This window comes from Ursus maritimus, unplaced genomic scaffold (assembly GCF_017311325.1).
Source record: "Ursus maritimus isolate PB19 unplaced genomic scaffold, ASM1731132v1 scaffold_19, whole genome shotgun sequence".
In the NCBI taxonomy this organism is placed as follows: Eukaryota; Metazoa; Chordata; class Mammalia; order Carnivora; family Ursidae; genus Ursus; species Ursus maritimus.
The window spans coordinates 16,341,512-16,359,995 of record NW_024424341.1 but is presented as its reverse complement, the minus strand read 5'-3'; positions in this window follow the sequence as shown (position 1 = coordinate 16,359,995).

The window sequence follows — 18,484 nt, the reverse complement described above, 5'->3', positions numbered from 1 at the left end:
AAGGACAAATACTGTATTAGTGTACTTACGTGAAGTATCTAAAATATTCATAGAGCTGACAATACAGTAGTGGTTGCAAGGGCTGGGGGTGGATGAGAAAAGTGGGGAGTTGTTGTTCAATGGGTATAAAGTTTCAATTATGCTACATGAATAAGAACTAAATATCTGCTAAACATCTGTACAACGTAGTGACCATAGCTAACAATATGGTATTGTTCAATTCAAGATTCTTCAAGATGACAGATCTCATGTGAAGTGTTCTTACCGCTAAACCAACCAACCAACCAACCAACCAACCAACCAACCAAACAAACAATAAAAAGGAGACACGAGGACACTTTTGAGAGGTACTGATTGTGTTGATATAATGAGTGTTCGCATATATCAAAACATCAAATTCTACACAACATATATGTGCATTTTTGTATATCAGCTACACCTCAATATAACATCAAATACATACATTAGAAAAGAAAATCTAAAATCAATACTCTAAGCTTCCACACTAGGAAACTAGGAAAAGAAGTGTTAAAATGTATGTGATGGGATATTAAACCTTCTCTTATACAATTTTATGAATTTTCAATTCCATTCAATTCCAATATCCAAGCCCATAAAACACTCCTGTTTTGTGCTGATGTATATTAGCTAGATCCTGAACCTCATTTGGGGTATATTCCTGTTCTTCCCCTAGCAGGCTCATCACTTGTCCAGTCAAATTATGTTTAACCTGATCCAGATTATTGGCCAAGTGGAAAGTCAGAGTAGACCTTGGGATGTATTCTTTTTATGGTCCTGCAGGCAAAGTTCTCTGGAGTTTTGACAAGGAAGAGTGGAATGTTTCCTTAACAGGGCACAGTGAACCATTTTTATATATTTCTATAAGCCCAGAACATTGTAAGTCATCTTGGAATTCAGGATTTTTGGATGCACCAACCAAGGTATTCTCATGCTCTATCTTCAGAGCATCCTGGTCCTTCCAAATCAGGACACTGAGATGGGGAATTCAATCTCTTCTAATATTTTGCTGTTCTTTTAATTAAGTCCTAGGCCTTACCTGAATATTTTCTGTTCTTTGGTTGTATGAGACTAGTGTTCCTCAATACAATGCTAACAGTGTTTTCTGGATTCAAAATTAGTTCTTTGTCCATCTAACTCCATTGTACCATAACTACTACCCTTGCCGTGCAAGCCCCCACTTTTTTCAAATACCTGAACCATTGTCCTTGCCAGCACATTTTCTTTCACTAACATCTCATCCATTTTAATCATGACTGAAAATTTTTATGATTGCAACAACTATAGCACACTAAAAAGACTACCCATACTCCAGGCACCGCTAGTGATGGGGTGATTACTGCCAGCTGTTTGGTGATTCATCCAGCTCCAAAGTCCTTTGTCAGAGCCTGATTCTTCTTGGCACCACTTGCCTTAGGTCAGGTTCTGGGAGACAGATTCCAAGAAGGATATTTGCATGTAAAACCTTTACAGGAAAGTGATGTAAGTATTATTAGACAGAGGGCTGAAGCAATTTAATTGCAATGCATTCACAGCAATGTATCAGCTGATTCCATGGGGAACTCTGGAGTTGGGATGAACTTTCAGAGTTGTCATGCCTTCAGGCAAAGAAACTAGGCATTGTTAACCGCAATAATGACCAATGAGTAGTTACAGAGTGCCCCTGGAGAAGGAGCAAGACCATGAAAAGAAGGCATCTTTTTGGCCAGAGGCAAATTCCCAGAAAGAAATTCAGCTAAATGTCAGCTGACAACATTCCAAGTAGTTGGAAGAATGAATACTTCATTCCTAAAGGGGAATCTGTGCATAACCACTAGACTCTCTTGTCAGATTCTTTATTCATGTCTTATCTAACTGATACTCAGTTTTACACAGAGACATTAAAAATCAGATTCTATTTGCATTTCTAATATTTATACTCTTGGACAAAGAACCTGACATCCTCAGGCCACAGAATTTCCATACGAAATATAGATATATCGATATCTTCTCTAACCTACTTCTCAGGGTGTTAGCGCAGAGAAAAATAAAATCATGAATAGAACAAATATTTGAAAACTTTAAGATTACCTCCAGATGACTCATATAAGCTCCTACTTTTCCCTAAGCCTGAATGTGTACCTGTTTCTCATGTCCTCACATCATATGGAGTCAAAAGCTGCTATCTGGGTGAAATCTGATGTATGAAATTTTCCTTGAAAAAAAAAGGACATAAATATATGATGTCAAGTTTCTTTTTGTTTGTTTCATGTTGGTGAATATCCGCATATATTTTACTTCTAATATATTAGGGACAGAACAATTGGAAAATGTATTTGAGTATGTGAACATGACCAATCCGAAGAGTTACACTGGCAAGCAACCAACAGATTACAGCTTCTATCTCACCCCCAGGAGAACTCCTAAAACCACCTTAAAACCAGCCAAGGCACTCTAAGACATTAAACAATTACATAAAAAAAAAAGAACTCTCTTTTTCTCTCAACTTTGAGGTGAAAACACTACCACCACCACCACCAAAATAAATGCCTTCCTCCAAAGTGCACCAAGCCAGAAAGAAAGAAAGAAAGAAAGAAAGAAAGAAAGAAAGAAAGAAAGAAAGAAAGAGAGAGAGAGAGAGAGAGAAAGGAAGGAAGGAAGGAAGGAAGGAAGGAAGAAAGGAAGAAAGAAAGAAAGAAAGAAAGAAAGAAAGAAAGAAAGAAAGAAAGAAAGAAAGAAAGAAAGAAAGAAAAGGGTTTCTCCTCATGCCAAGTTATGCAAGTGTTAGGTAGAAATGACTCAGAACTCAGAACTACCCACACTGCTTGGGTAGAATGCCAGCATAGCAGATGGAGCAGCTTGTAAAATATCTTCAGATGGTCCTGACCATTTACTGCATCTGCTTGTACGATGTGAATATATGGGGGGGAAAAAAGTCTTTGGCTTCTTAGATCTTTACTGGTTGCAGAAATCAGGTTATGTCATTTTAAAATCTGCCGATGGAAGGAACTCTACTTAATTAAATCCTTCCAATAATGACTGGATTTAAGCTTTCAGTGTTGACTGGATTGTATTCATGTCGTTTACAATAATCTCTCTGAGTCATCTGCTTTCAAGATCAACTGTTCCTTTTGAGGACGCAGGCTCTGGCTTATGTCTCTGCTGGCCATCCTCTGACTGTGAGGAGGACGAGCCTAAGGAACAAAGTTGTTTCTAGAACTTGCCAGGGCAGAAAGATGAAAAGACAGGTACTTAATGACATCAAACCTCTGCTAGTGTTTAACTTGTATTTATGTGAGGACATTCTGTTATGAGACATGACCATATTTTGGCTTTTAAAAGTCATTTTACACTGAGTCCTCTGTTATATCTGAACAAATACACAGAGGTACAAGGATGTACATTAGAAGGAGTTATTTGTAATGGAAGTTTAGGTAGAAAGGGCATTGAACCTAATACACCAAAAAACCCTGTGCTCGAGGATGTACTCTTTTATTAGCCATGTGACTTTATATCAACGACAAACTCTCCCATTAGTTAAATGGGGTTAATATCTTTCTTGAATCTTTGGGAGAAAAAAAATCGTAAATGTTTATGAACTCAACTTTGAAAATTATTAAAGATGCTACATAATGTGCTATTCAAAATGAAACATCCCACGAGTTTATACTACAACTTTAACATAGAGAGCTGTGCTAACAGAATGACTCCCATGTGTGAAATGTGTGTGTTTGATGACATGAAGATTTTTCATAAATAAATGAACTGAAGCTTTTATGCCATATGAACAGCTATTGGCCCTTCATACATACTAATATGATCAGAGGTGATCATTTTGATTGGAAAAATTAAACACAACAGGCAAGTAAACAAAGATTTCCACAACAAACCCTACATTACAAAATCACCTCCAGGACATTAGGGAATTAAAAACCCTTCATTTATAAAATCATGCTTTCCTGGTAACTTCAATGCGTTGCATTTTTATTTTTCATTAAGAAAAATGAGAGCAAATGCTTAACTCTTCCAGTCGGCTGGTATAAATGGAATGAATTTGTCTCGAGGGAATGTTTGTCCGATTTCTGAAGACAAATTACCAGGCTTATCTAAAGAATCACATTTGTGAGAAATGAAAAAATATAACGACGAGTAATCAAAATTAGGATTCTATTAATTCCATTCAATCGTTCACCATATGTCTTGAAGTTGACCCATGCTTTGGGTTAAACAATAATAATAAAGCTGGGCATGATACATATTTTAGGATACACACACACACACACACACACACATACACATACACATACAGTTGTTGACTTTTAGGATGTCAGTGATAGGAAATGCAGAGAAAAGTTTATCATTCATAACACCATATTTGTACTTGGCATAACCAAGGCTTAGAAAGGATAAAAGCCACCATTTATTGATGACTACTTATGTGGAAAGGACTTGACACTCATGATTGAACTTAATCCTTGTTGACAGCCTGTGATATTAGAATCATTATCCTCATCTTACAGATAAAGACAGTCAGGTTAAATAATGAATTCAAGATCACATAGCCAGTGGACAAGGAAAGAAGAAAGTCAAGCTCACATCTGTATGACACCAAAGTTCATGGTTATATCCATTAGTCTATGCAGACTTGGAAATCAGGAGACTTGGATTTTCACTCTAGTAAAAAGATTCAGGTGTTTCCATTAGAGAGGCCTCAGCTTAGATGCTATCTCTGTGCCACCTGATGTTGAGTTTTATGTTTCTTACCCTGTTTGTGGGATTGAAATAGGATTGTATGGATACTTTAAAATATTCTAAGCTTATATTTAAAATACAAAAGCTCAAACTTTCCTAGATGGACTCAAATGCTTTATTCATACGTACATTAGCCAGGAACTATCCAGCATGTGTTGGCAAAGCCCGTAGTGAAAACTGATGACCCACACAAAACATTGTATCCAGATGCTTTTTTTAATGGCTTACATTTTATATTGGATATCAGACTCAGTAACTTACTTTTTGTCACACCTCTTCCACAATTTTGAATTCAGTCGTTGCAGACATGGGGAATAATAACAGAGCAATATCTAACTTAGCCAGCTAACTCTTGCACCTTACTCAGGTCCTGTGGTAAAGGCATGGAGATTCACTGTCCTGAAAAACTAAGACTCAAAGAATATAACAAGGACATAGGCTCAAATCTTTCTCCCTTCAAGGGCCTTGTTCAACAACAACAGCACCAACAATATCATCAGTAATGATAGACAGTATTTACTGACACCTTAATGATGTGCCGGACGCTGCACTCACCATTTTACTACACTGGCTTACTGAAATCTCGTGAGGTAGTATCTACTGATATCCCATTTTACAGATAAAGGAACAAAAGTTACTGAGTTTGTACCACTTGTGCTCAGTCACAGAGTCAATGCGTCCAGAGCCAAGAATCAAACCTAAGCTCTAAGCTCAGTGCCTGAGCTTTCAACCACTGCATCTTTTTATTTTAGCATGATTATAAACATCACACTGAATATTATTTGAATTCTCTTCCTGCTAATGCTTCTCTTTCCTATGATTATTTATTTGGTCCTCACAACAAACCTGTCAAGAAAGTATGATCATCTGGGTACAGCAGACAAGGAGACTGAAGTTCATAGGACTGAATGTTATCCACAGGATACATCTATTAATACCACATTTCCAAAAGGAAGATAGTGGGAAATGAAAGTCTCTTTCAAACAAATCCCATTTTGTTCCTCCCAACTTCCCTGCGAGGAAAAAAAAAAAAAATGCACATACCACACACACACACACACACACACACACACACACACACAAAACATTATTTTGGATACATTTTTATAAGCTACATGTTCTAATTTTATAAGTAAAACTGCCATCAACTTTAGTCATGCTAAAAATGCATCTTTTTTAATAAGAAAAAGAGGAATAAATACTCATTAACACTGAAGGCCTCAAGAACTTAAGTTCTACTTTGAGACAGAAAATTGATAGAAAAAGAAGCATGTATTAGTTATCCTATCCACTCTTCCCATCCTCCTCCATTAAAAAATAATTTATACAAGTAATCATCGGTAAAGCTAAAAGTGATTTTAGAAGAAATGTACATCATTTACTGTTTAGACTTTTAAAAGCATCAGGCTGCACCAAGGATGTAGGTTAGTGCTAACTCTCCTCCTTACCTAGAGAGTCTCCTTTTTTTGCCCTACTGGGTCTTCAAGTGGTAGCAGGAAAAGTTGATTCTGCTTTGTGCATAACCTGTGTGTATTTCTGCATGTGCATACAGACACAGGCATATATACACATGTATGTGTAAGGGGTGGACAGAGAAATACAAATTTTGCAGGATTCTTGTGTGCTGAAACAAAGTATGTATTGTAAGATCATGCATCAGAGCGAATCCTCAAAAATGTCAGCTCCCTTCATGCAATCCTTCTTTCCTCGCCAACCTATAACTGCTCTCAGGTTGTGGCTGGGTTGGTTCAGTCATAAATAACTGAGTATTTCTGTGCAACCTCACAGGTGTCCTAGCCAGCAGCTGGCCGAAGTAGTAACTCATAAGGATGTATATGGTACATTTCTGTTAGACGTCACGTCAGCCTCTTTCACCCAATTGAGTCGAAATGTGCCAAGTCTATGCTTTGACTATTTCTATATCCAGGAAAACTTGAGACACTTATGACCACGACTACAACAAGAGCAGAAAAAGTAGTACCAACTATCGCTACCATTCAGGATGATATTTCACATGCGGTCTCCATATGGGCCACGTACGATGGTAAGGGCTTTATTTATATCCATGCTTTCTTTTCATGCTCAAAAGCCCAAGAGGTAGATATTATTATTAACTTTCTGATGCTGACACTGGACTTGCGGAAGAATGACTAACTGGCTCACAGTTATCCTGTCGCTGAATATCTACATTCTGACCTAAGACTGTCTGACTTTCCAAACTTCCCTTAGCCCTAGAATTACGTCACTTCCTTGTGCTTTTTATCTTTCATTTCTTTCCAAGAGCATGACTAAAGTTTTTATGTTACTATCATTAAAAAATGTTCTTGTGGTTACATCCACAGACTTAGCAAAAACAAAACAAACCAAAATAAAAAGGACAAAATTTGGAAATGAGACAAAATCATTATTCCTTACACAAGATGAGCGTATTTGCCAGGAAAACTATAGAGAATTAACTAAAGGTCTATTTAAATAGTCGGGTTCATTAGGTGGCCAGTTACAAAATAAGCATACACAATCAATAGAAATTTTAGAAGACTTTGCTGGAAGGAGGAAAAGAGAAGAAAAGTAATGGGATCCCTATCAAGGTACGTTAAAAAAAAGAATGTTGAGAAAAAATGCAACACGATGATGTTATTCTATCTTGCTGACAAATACTGGATTACAAATATTTTTCAATTAGTATAATAGTTCATAGTTATTTTAGTAAAATGTCTTTATTATGGTTCTTAAACTCCTGAAACATCCGTGCTTCACAATAATCCACCTTTGAAGTCTTAGTCTTAAAACTCTACTCTAAAAGTCTCAAAAGGGTTGAAATTGCAGAAAGTCAAGTACATTGACTTATTAGCATTCTGTTGCCATGGATCATCTGGTGGGTGGATGTCTCCTTAGGTGTAATGATTTTGGATTCCATAATGAATCCATCACAGGGTCCCATCTGTTGGCAAGGCATTACGGGAAGAAGACCAGGCATCTCATTCTCGAAATTGCTGTTTGAAATGGAAGCTCTCAATGCTTCTCAATAGAGAAAGCATCTACTGGCGAAGCGATGCCCACAGATGAAGTTGGACATGAACACAGGGAGGTCTGACATGGAGAACAGTATGAGCAGAAGTAGATATATATGCCTCAACTGTGTTCCTGCTTGTAAAGGTTGCAAAATATTCTCTTTCTACCAAAGGAGATGGAAACCTCTTTAACATGAAAGGAAAAACAGAACTTCTAGTTTGTTTTCTTCTCCTTCCTCTGTTTCTTCTTGTAGGAAGTGAAGGTGGCCCAGGAACTCATAGAACCAAGACTTAGGTGGAACTTCCATTATCTGTAAGTCAGTAAACGACTTCTTTCTACCATATACACCTTCCATTCATTGAGTATATAAAGCAGAAGTGCTCCGCAGTGACCCTAGAACCAGATGGATCTGGGCCACATGCCAATTCTGCCACATTTTGGCTATGTCAATTCAAGCACAATCCATAGTAAGCATTTTTTCAGACCTAGTTCTCTATTTGTAAAATAAAGACAATAGTATCGTTTGCCTCAGTGGGTGGCTGGCGGGATTAAACAAGATAATGTATGCAAAGTTTACAGCACGTAACAATAAATATTAGTTATCTATTTCAGTAATTATGTTGTTAGAAATAAATAACTCTTAGTCATCTATTCTTCAAAAGAAATATTTCTTCTGGCTAATATTATTTTGAATGACTTGAATGATTATAAATATCTAGAAAACTCAATGAAGGATAATTTAGAATTACAGAGAATTTAGTGGATCACGTAATTTAAATATCCAGTGGGAGTTTAGGCATAATTTGATCAAGGTTCTGATTTTTTTCTTGGTGTTGTTGCTTCTTTTTTTTACAGTTAAGGACTGAGAGAGGCTTCCCTCCTGGTTGAAAATGGCTGTGGAGGCTCTAAACTTCATGTGTGTGCTCCATGATGTCCAAAAGGAGATCACAATGTTTAAGATTCTGTGGAAAAGTACTGATGGCCCTTGTAGTGAGAACTACAATTGAAACCAGCCATTATATCTAAGGGAAGCCCTGGTAGCAGTTGGCTAAGGCCTAGATTAACTGAACCAAAAACTTTAGCAAGTAGGATATGATGAACTCACTTATTTCTAATTGTGGCTTTGCCCTACAATTAGATGTAAGTTTATAGTGACTTCAAATTCTTTGTTCAGGAAGAGTTAGGAGGGGATGGAAGACTGAGAATAGAGATGTATGAATGAAAATGATATTCTTCAAATAGATTTCAAATTTCTGTATTAATAGAACAACATATTCTAAGACTTCCTCCCTAAGTTCTCATGTTTGCAGGCATAATATGCCTTGATATTTTTAGCTTGATATCTGGAGTTGCAATTACACTGAGTCCTATTCCAAACCTCTACCATTAATGATTTTCTGGATCTTCAGCAAGTCACATCTGATCTCTGGGCATCAATGTTTTCACTTGTGAAAATGGAGGCTGGATTAGATGACCTCAAAGTTCCCGATAGTTTCATGATACTCAATGAACACAACACATTTCCCTTATAAATGGGGAAGATGGCTGTTAAGCAATCTCTCAACTTCTGTTCTGGAAATTACACAAAATAACCCAAGTTCCTTTTATCTTTCCTCACTGGTACCATTTTCTATCCCTTTAATCTTTTTGTTGATGTTCTATGGACCTGCTCCAATTTCTCCACATCTATTCTCTATGTGAAGTCTCTAACTGGAAAAAAACATCTTATGGAGGTATCAACAATGTCTCCTAAGTAAGGAGAGCTTTATTCCAAGAAATTACTGTAAATCTTACCTGTGTATTTGACAAAAATTTTGTTCATGCAAATTCCCCTCTTAGACTATTTTGGCAGGTATGTAAAATATTCTATTGTTTTTTTGGTGGGTTTTTTTTTTTTTTGAGTTTACAGTCATCTTTGTTATAAAATTTAAATACAATGAAATGTGCAATTCTTAGTACATGTTCACTAAATTTTGGAACACATCCCCTATGTGACATATCAAAAATTGGAACATTATCACCCTATAATATTTCTCATACCCCTTACAAGTCCAACAACACATCACGGCCCCAGAAACAATGATTATTCTGATTTTCTTACTATATATTAAATTTACATATTCTAGAACTTCATATGAATAAAATCATGCAATATGTGTTTTGTATGAAAAGTGTATATTTCTCTATAGTCAATTGACTATATTCGTACACATCAATTTCTGGGTTCTGGATTCTATTCCATAGACCTGTAGGTTTATTCTTTTGCCAGTACCACACTGTGTTGAGCTCTGTAACCTAATAGCACACCTTGAAATCTGCTAGTGTGACTCTTCCTACTTTGTTACTCTTTTCAAGCTTGTTTTGGCTCTTCTAGTTCCTTGGACTCTCCATATACATTTTAGAATGAGCTTGTTAATATCTACAAAGAAAACTTTGTTTGGAATTGCTTTGAATCTGTAAATAAATTTTTGTAAAATTGACATCTTAATGTATTTAAACTACTGACCCAACTTTTAACTTTCAATACTAAAAAAAGAAAAGAAAAAAAAAATCTTGCAGTTTCCATCCTTCTTTGTTGCTCAAGGAAGAAAGCCAGGAATTAAAATATTAACATTAGCCTTGGGAAGAGAGGATAAAAACAAACCCAGAACTCTCGAGGAATTTCTAGCTAAGGATCATGAATTAAAAATACTAATTCTAATAAATTAGGAATCTCTAAGACTGAACTGTTGGTAGATTTACTGGCACCAAAATAAAACAAAGATGCTAAGGAAGATTTCTGGTAAATATTCTTGTGTCAATCCTCAGATTCATCAAGCACAATAAAGGGAAAATGTGATATAAAACATCCAAGAACTATGCAGTAAAAAGATGGAAGGGGCTTGGTCTACTCAACCCATTCCATCTTCTGAACTCACTAAACAGAGAAGCCTCACATGGGACCAATATCCTCAACAGTTGCAACACTTTTGCAGAAGATCACACCACTAAGTTAAGTTCAACAAGCACTTTCCTAATTTATACTGAATCTCTTTGTTTCAGAGTAGCTAGGTTACTGGGGTTACCAAGAAGTGCTACAGATGTTTGAGGAGAGAATGATGAGCTCCAAAATAGAATAAGATGGAAGAAGATATATTTGAGTTAGGTCTTAAACAATAGTTAGATTTCAGACTTTTGGGGAAGTTGGGAAAAGTTAAAACAAATGGTGAAGACGTTTATCTTCTTTCCTTCCCCTACTCCCACAATATCTCACCTCTTTCATTCTGATAGCAAACAGCAAGTGCATTCAGTGGGCTAATCTCTGGGTTGTGCTCTGAGACCACAATAATATCTTTGCTTCTCTTTCTGACCCCTTTTCCTGTCTGTAGATCTCAGCTAAATATCATTGTCTCAGCAAAGTCATTGTTGATCTAAAGAAAATCCCCTCGCATTAATATTTACATTAGTCACTTGTCCCTAGTTTACCTCTATCATTGCAGTTGTTTTTTGACTTTTCAGGTTTTTTCTTTTCTTGTGCAGAACACCATAGTATCCCTACTACTTCATGGAATTATTGAATTAATACATAGATGTTTCCTTCGACTACCTTGCAAACTCTTAGAGGGAAGGGACCTTCTCTAATTCATCTCTTAGTATTAACAGACTGCTCTCAAGAGAAATAGCTATAAAAATATTTGACACATGAAGTGTTACAGAGCTAACTACAGAATTTGCATAAAGTCAGTGAAGTTATCTCAGGACTTCTCTAATATTACAGAGAGTACAAAATAATTTGTATTATTACAAATAAGTATACAGAGGCAATAATCTGTATTTTGGGTCTCTAAAAAGTAAGAGCTATTTACTTGGCAGATAAAGGAAAACAGACAATCCTACCACTTTTGTTGTAAAAATAATCCAGTCATTTGATAAACACTTATCAAGATACAATGTCTACTACTATTCTAGGGACTTATGATACAAGGTATTCAATACCAGACACAGTCTCGCCTCTTATTTAACTTAAAATTTCAACTCTGTCAGGAGAATCAAACTCAAGTGCCATCTTTTGCACTAAGCATTTTTTTTCTATGTTATTTCACTTAGTTCTCACAACAACCCTATGGGATGGTTGCTATCATTAGCCCCGATTTTATAATAATAATAAAACTGAAGCAAAAAGAAGTTATAGAATTATCCAAGGTGATCGTCCGCATACCACGTTAAGTGACAAAAGTGGGATTCACATCCAGACTGATTTCAGACCCTGAGCAGCTGAATCATAGTGAATATGAAGTCAACTACAGCTAAAATACAAAGGATGAAGGACTAAGTGATCTGAGATTAGGCTTGAGAGGTAGACAGGACCAGTCTTGTGGCTTTGGACATCTTGCAAAGGATTTTATTTTCCTTAGAGAAATGGGAAACCATCGAAGGGTTTGTTTGTTTGCTTGTTGCAGATGTGGAAGAGAGCAGGCAGGATGACACGGAAAGATTGTAGAAGGTCCAGAGGGCTGTGACAAAACCAGTGAGGATTCCTATTACATTAGTCTAGGGGGAAAATGATGGTAGCTTGGAATAAGAGGACAGGTATAGCTGAAATAGAAAAAGCTGAATGAAATTGAGAGCTCATTAGGAAGGAATCTAAAAAAAAAAAATGTATTGATGGACTAAAGTAGAAGGACACGATAGTACAGTAGTTACTTAGAGAGAGTGCCCTCCACGTATATAAAAGAATCATTATAAATAAATGTAGACAGTAAGATAGGCTAGTCTACAGCTTGATGCAGTACATCGGTATTGAGGTAGTTCGGTATGGTGGATGGAGCTTTCAGTTTGAATCTCAGATCTGCAGTTAACTCTCTGAGAAACTTTGTGCAAGTTATTTTTCCTTACTAAAACTCCATTTCTATGCAGAAAACGAGTACCTAAGTGACTAATATCCCAAGATGGCTTGAAACAAAGTCACATTATGTGGTGTGAGAGGAATACAAAGTTCCTTACATGTGGGCAGGAGGGAATTCTACTATTATAGTTACCAATTTGGCATATTAAAGTGCCTTCTTCCCCACAATCCTTTCCAAATACTGAAAACCCTAATGTCAAGACATAGCTTAGCCTCTGGGGTTAAAAGAGAAATTTTGTTTACCAACCACTAATTTAGTCCAGAAGAAAATAAACCCTGTTTATTCCTTCTTAGATTGTGCTCTTGGAGCCTATAATCTGGTCTCCGAAGGAAGATGCAGAAAACAGGAGAAGAAGGCCACTTGCTAGGGTTCAACATATTGAAATATATAGACAATGGTGGATTAGATTATATAAAGCACAAATGCAAAATACATTTCTTTTCACTTTAAATTACAGAACCTAATTTCAAACTCCAAACTAGGAAATCCAGAGATCATAATAAAGAAACCTTGAGAATGAGTTTAGCTGTCCACTTATGGTAGTAGCACTGTAAGATTTTGGGAAAAAAATCTGAAGCAATCTTATCCAGACATCAAGAAATGTGGAGGTACCAGATGAAATCCAGGTGATATTTCATTCTGTGGTTAATATTTTGCTAATATTCATCATTTCTTAAGGCAAGACAATTTTCTCAAGGTTCCCTTACTGACCCCAAGGGACTGGGTTATGAACGATAGAAGACTGGGTTACGGAACTGTGTATTGAGTTAATAGACACGAGACACAAAAATTTAGAAGTTTCAAAGGCAAGATGTATTGCAGTGGATTTTCTAAAAAAAAAAAAAAAGGGAGAGAAAGAAAGAAACTGAGGATGCAGTGCTATTCCACATTGTTGCAGATCTCTGAAGTCAAAAAGAAATTTCAACCCCCTGTGTTAATCCAGGTAGCTAGGATCATTATAATAGATCAATATAAACTTTTCAGCATCACAACAACTCTTACACAGAACTGACCTTGCTTTTATAAATAGATATATAGTTTTAAAAAGTTACCATTTAAGTAATTTGGGTTCATGTGCTTTTTGTTTTTATTTTTTTTTAAATAATTTTTATTTTGTTATATTAGTCACCATACAGTACATCCCCAGTTTCTGATGCAATATTCCATGATTCATTATTTGCATATAACACCTACTGCACAATGCAATATGTGCCCTCCTTAATACCCATCACCAGCCTATCCCAATTCCCCACCCCCCTCCCCTCTGAAGCCCTCAGTTTGTTTCCCAGAGCCCACAGTCTCTCATGGTTCATTCCCCTTCTGTTTACCCCCCCTTCATTCTTCCCTTCCTTCTCCTACCGATCTTCCTAATTTAAGAAAAGATAATGCTGTTGGAAATAGAAGATGAATGGATGAGTCTTAGTATCTCTATAACCTTTTAAGGGCACATTTCTCTTACTGAAATATAACACTAGCAGAACGCAAGAGATCCCCCAAAGAAGCATATATAAAGTATAGTAGGTATTCAGGGGAGAGGGATATCAAACTGGAAATCTGTAAAACAGTTACATGAGGTCTGTGAATTCAGCACTGATTTGGGAAATGCAACGAGCAGGGAGAATATTTCAGACATAAAGAGCAGCATGATTAAAGGACTCGGGGAAAGAAAGTACTGAGCATGATGGAAGAATTGTCATAGTGAAGCAGTCTTATTTATACTCAGAGTATTTTTACTCAGGAATATTTAGGATAGAAGACAAAACAACACTGTTGTTTGGGTGGGGCTACTACCGGAATATGCAGGTTTGGGCAGGTGATTCTAAGATGTCAAACCTGGGTGACTAAGAATTGTGTGGGGTACAGTTTTACAGAAATATTTCTGACATGTGAGAAGAAGCATATTTGGAAGCAGTACCGCATCATTCTGTGGATAAGCAGGGTATATGTGGCCCCACTTGGCAATTATAAATGCAAGGCTGAAGTCTGAACAGTAGCCAAGGTCCTAAAGCTGGATTTTTGCAGCATTCTCCATAGGAATGAAGAGATAGGATTCTGTGCCCTCCTCTAGACCCACATCTCTCCATTTCTAAGTCCAACATACATGAAACTTCATGCTCCAGAAATATCATGCTTAGAGTTTCCCAAACATTTTATGCTGCCTGGTACCCCCTTCACTATATCCATGCTGTCTCCCTTCTCCTGTGATGGCTTAGTCATTCTTGACTTCTGACCAAGACCCTACGTAAACTCCATCAGCAAATGCTTTTCTTTCTCTGAAAAAGTTCCAAACCTACTTCGGGTCGTTTTCCTTTTTGGTTCTTACTTCACTCTGTAAACACTGGAGTTGATGCCATGCAGCACTGGAATTATTGGCTTTTAGAGTATTTCCGCGACAGGTCTAAATGCAATTAGGAAAGGCAGAGTGCCAGTATTTTTATCTGCTTATTTCTGAGTCCAAGCAGTGCTTGGCATAGAGTCTTCACATGCAAACGTATTCAAAGATTCCTTTAGCTACCAAGAATGGGCTGCAAACAGTGATTTACAAGTAAGTGAAATGCCAAAGCCGATGAGCCTGGGACAAAAGGAGGATGGGAAATAGGTTGAGCAATATGAGGAAACAGAAATCCAAACCAAAGGAGCATCTCAGATGTAAGATACTCAGAGTCACGTGGGCAGCACTTTCCATTATATCTATTTCTGCCCCCTTGGCAGACTTGTACTTTAACTTATTTCCTGCTTCCAGTTCTACACGTTGATGAGAAAGGAAGATCACTAAATTCAATGATTTTGTTTCTTAGGTGAAACATTAGATTGCAAAATTTGTTTTTAAAAGATTTATTTATTTGGGAGTGCTTGAGTGGCTCAGTTGTTTAAGAGTCTGCCTTTGGCTCAGATCATGATTCCAGGGTCCTGGGATCAAGCCCTGTGTCAAGCTCCCTGCTCAGTGGGGAGCCTGCTTCTTCCTCTCCCTCTGCCCCAACCCTCCTGCTTGTGGTCTCACTCTCTCACTCTCTCAAATAAATAAAACCTTATGAAAATGTATTTATTTGAGAGAGCATGCATGTGGGGGGGAGGGGCAGAGGGAGAGGGACAGAGAGACTCTCAAGCAGACTCCACCCTGAGCATGGAGCCCGACAGGGGGCTCAATCCCATGACCCGATATCATGATCTGAGCCAAAATCGAGAGTCAGATACTTAGACTACTGAGCCACCCAGGTGCCCCGATTGTAAAATTTTTAATACTGCTCATTATTTGCAATTGTTTTCTTCTTTTCATATTTTCCCTTACAACTACAACACCTAGAAAAATGCCTAATGCATACGGAAGACGCTCCCCTTACTCTTTCAGGCCAGGGAAACATTTGAAATGTTTCCCATTTCAAACTTAAATGTTTGAACAGTTCAAACTGTTTCCCATTTCAAATTTAAATCTCAGCATTCATTTAACCAGCCTTTACTAGAATAGTTTGTTAATAGAGTTTAAAATACAAAATATAAAATGTGTTTGTTAGAGTCAAAAGAAATTATTAATTTAATTACATGTATAGTTAGGATTTGGTAATGAAAATGGATCAAACATATAACGAATTTTTTTGAATCAAAAAGTGTTTTTACTATTATAGCATTAAATTATAGAGTTACCATTATTAGTCATATTTATTCATGAGAGGTAATTTGATATCTTACAAAATAAGCCAATACATGGTGTAACCTCTTGCAGTCTAATTTTTCATGGATGAGCTCTTGCATATTTAATATCCTTGGAGGTTATATTTTAACATAGTCTAATTACCACTTTCCCTTTATTTCTATTCAGTTTGACACAGCCACTTTGCCTAAAATAATTTAATATTCTTATGAATGAGATCGTGTTAAAACTAGCCTATAACGTCAATCGCCTTTGTTTATGCCAGCAACTCTAGTGAATTAACATACTAGAATGTGGGAACAAACAGCCCTCAGAGAGAAGTGAAAAAATATTCTTCACAATTTTTATATGATTTTTGAAGAATTTTAAACATTTCTAGTCTGAAGACCATACGTCTACACTACAAATTGGAGTCCTCGATAGTCTACTATGGAAGAAAAAGAACCTTTTAATCCCTTTTTCTTTCACTACGTCCTTACCCATCCAACCAGGCACCATGCTGCCTGATTGGTCCCAGCTGCTTTGGGCAAAACCAGAACATGCTTCATAAAACATCATATGGCATTTCTACAGACGATGAGGCCTCTATACAGACACACAGACAGCTGGCTTATCCACAAGGGACATTACAAGCACAGTTCCCGGAGGGAGATACAACAGAATCATAATACTGACTCTCACCAGTCAGGCTACCTTGGATGAGTTATGTCACCTGTTTTCCAACATCTAAAACAGGTTAATAACAGTACCTGCCTTATAATATTGTCTGAACCATGAGAATTACATAAGATAATCCATGCCAAATTCATGTTTCAGCCTGGTATACCGTATGGTAAGAATTCAAACACTGTGGGCTCAATTACTATTATTATCACTGGTCTAATTTTCAGACTATTATTTATTCTAATATTAATGCTGCTACCTGCTTTATTTCCTGCATCCTTCAGGGAGCATCATTTAATAGAATTTAGTAGATGTCAAGGATCTATTAGCTTTGGTAATCAGACGGAGACTTTTCAAAAGGCCAAAGAAACTTTTTAAGATAACACAGCACGATCAAGTTCAGTGATGCAAAATACTTGTTCCTTGCTTTTCTATATTTTAGACCCAATTCTAGAAGCAGCAGTTGATAAAATGACATCCAGTGATATTACCATAATAAGACATGCGTCTATTTAGACACTGGGAACAATTGAGAAAGCACAGAAAGGAAAGAGAAAAAAAAATTGATCACAGCATTTCATAGGTAGTTGTCTTACTGGAGGAAAAAAAGCAACTGTGATCTTTAATGGTCCAAAGCCACAGAAATAACTATTCACAATATCATGGTTGTGCAACACTGAAAATCTATAATAGACATTAGTAATTTAATTCTCAGGATGTGCTTGCTGATATATTTTCTTTGGCCGAGAGTATATTCTGCCTCCAGCAAATGTGGGCAGTACTTCGAGATGGCCAGAAACATACTGATTTGCAGATTTCATGTTTTGGTCTCTATCTACCATCACAAATGTTCTCCGTTAAATACAGACATTAGTACCACTTCTGCACAATGATCTCATCGTGCTAATGCAAGAGAACAGTATCACAATCTGTGATATCTCCAGCAAGCAGCCCTAATCAAATAAATCAAAATATACATTTCTTCTCATAGCTGGACTCTGATCTACTCATGTAGACTTTAATACTCATTCCAGGACTCTCAAATCTGATTGATGATGTCTTTGAACAGTTTAGAAAAGAATAATCAGCCATAAAGCCCAACTTGAAGCTGACCTGAATTTCAAAGTCTAAACATTTAATGTGCTTTGATTTATACTTTCTGAAAGGCTTAAGAAATCCAGACTGTTTATGCAGGTATCATCATTCATAGGCTTAAAATTTAATTTTCATTACCTGAAGTGTTTCTTTGTGGACAGCATTCCAAACTTAGTAGCTGGCCTTCAATAAAACTTCTTACATTAGGTAAGGATGGTGATGATCCCATGCCATCACTGGATAAATTTCCCTCAACACCACAAACTGCATTTTATACGTGACCAATATTAGTTATACATGATTTATTGGTGGCCATGAATCAAACCTTGCAATCACTGAAAGATTTGTAATAATTCATTGAAGGCATTGCCATGACATTCTAATGCAGGGGTTTCTAGAATTCCTGTGACATAGAAGGGATCAGGAAATA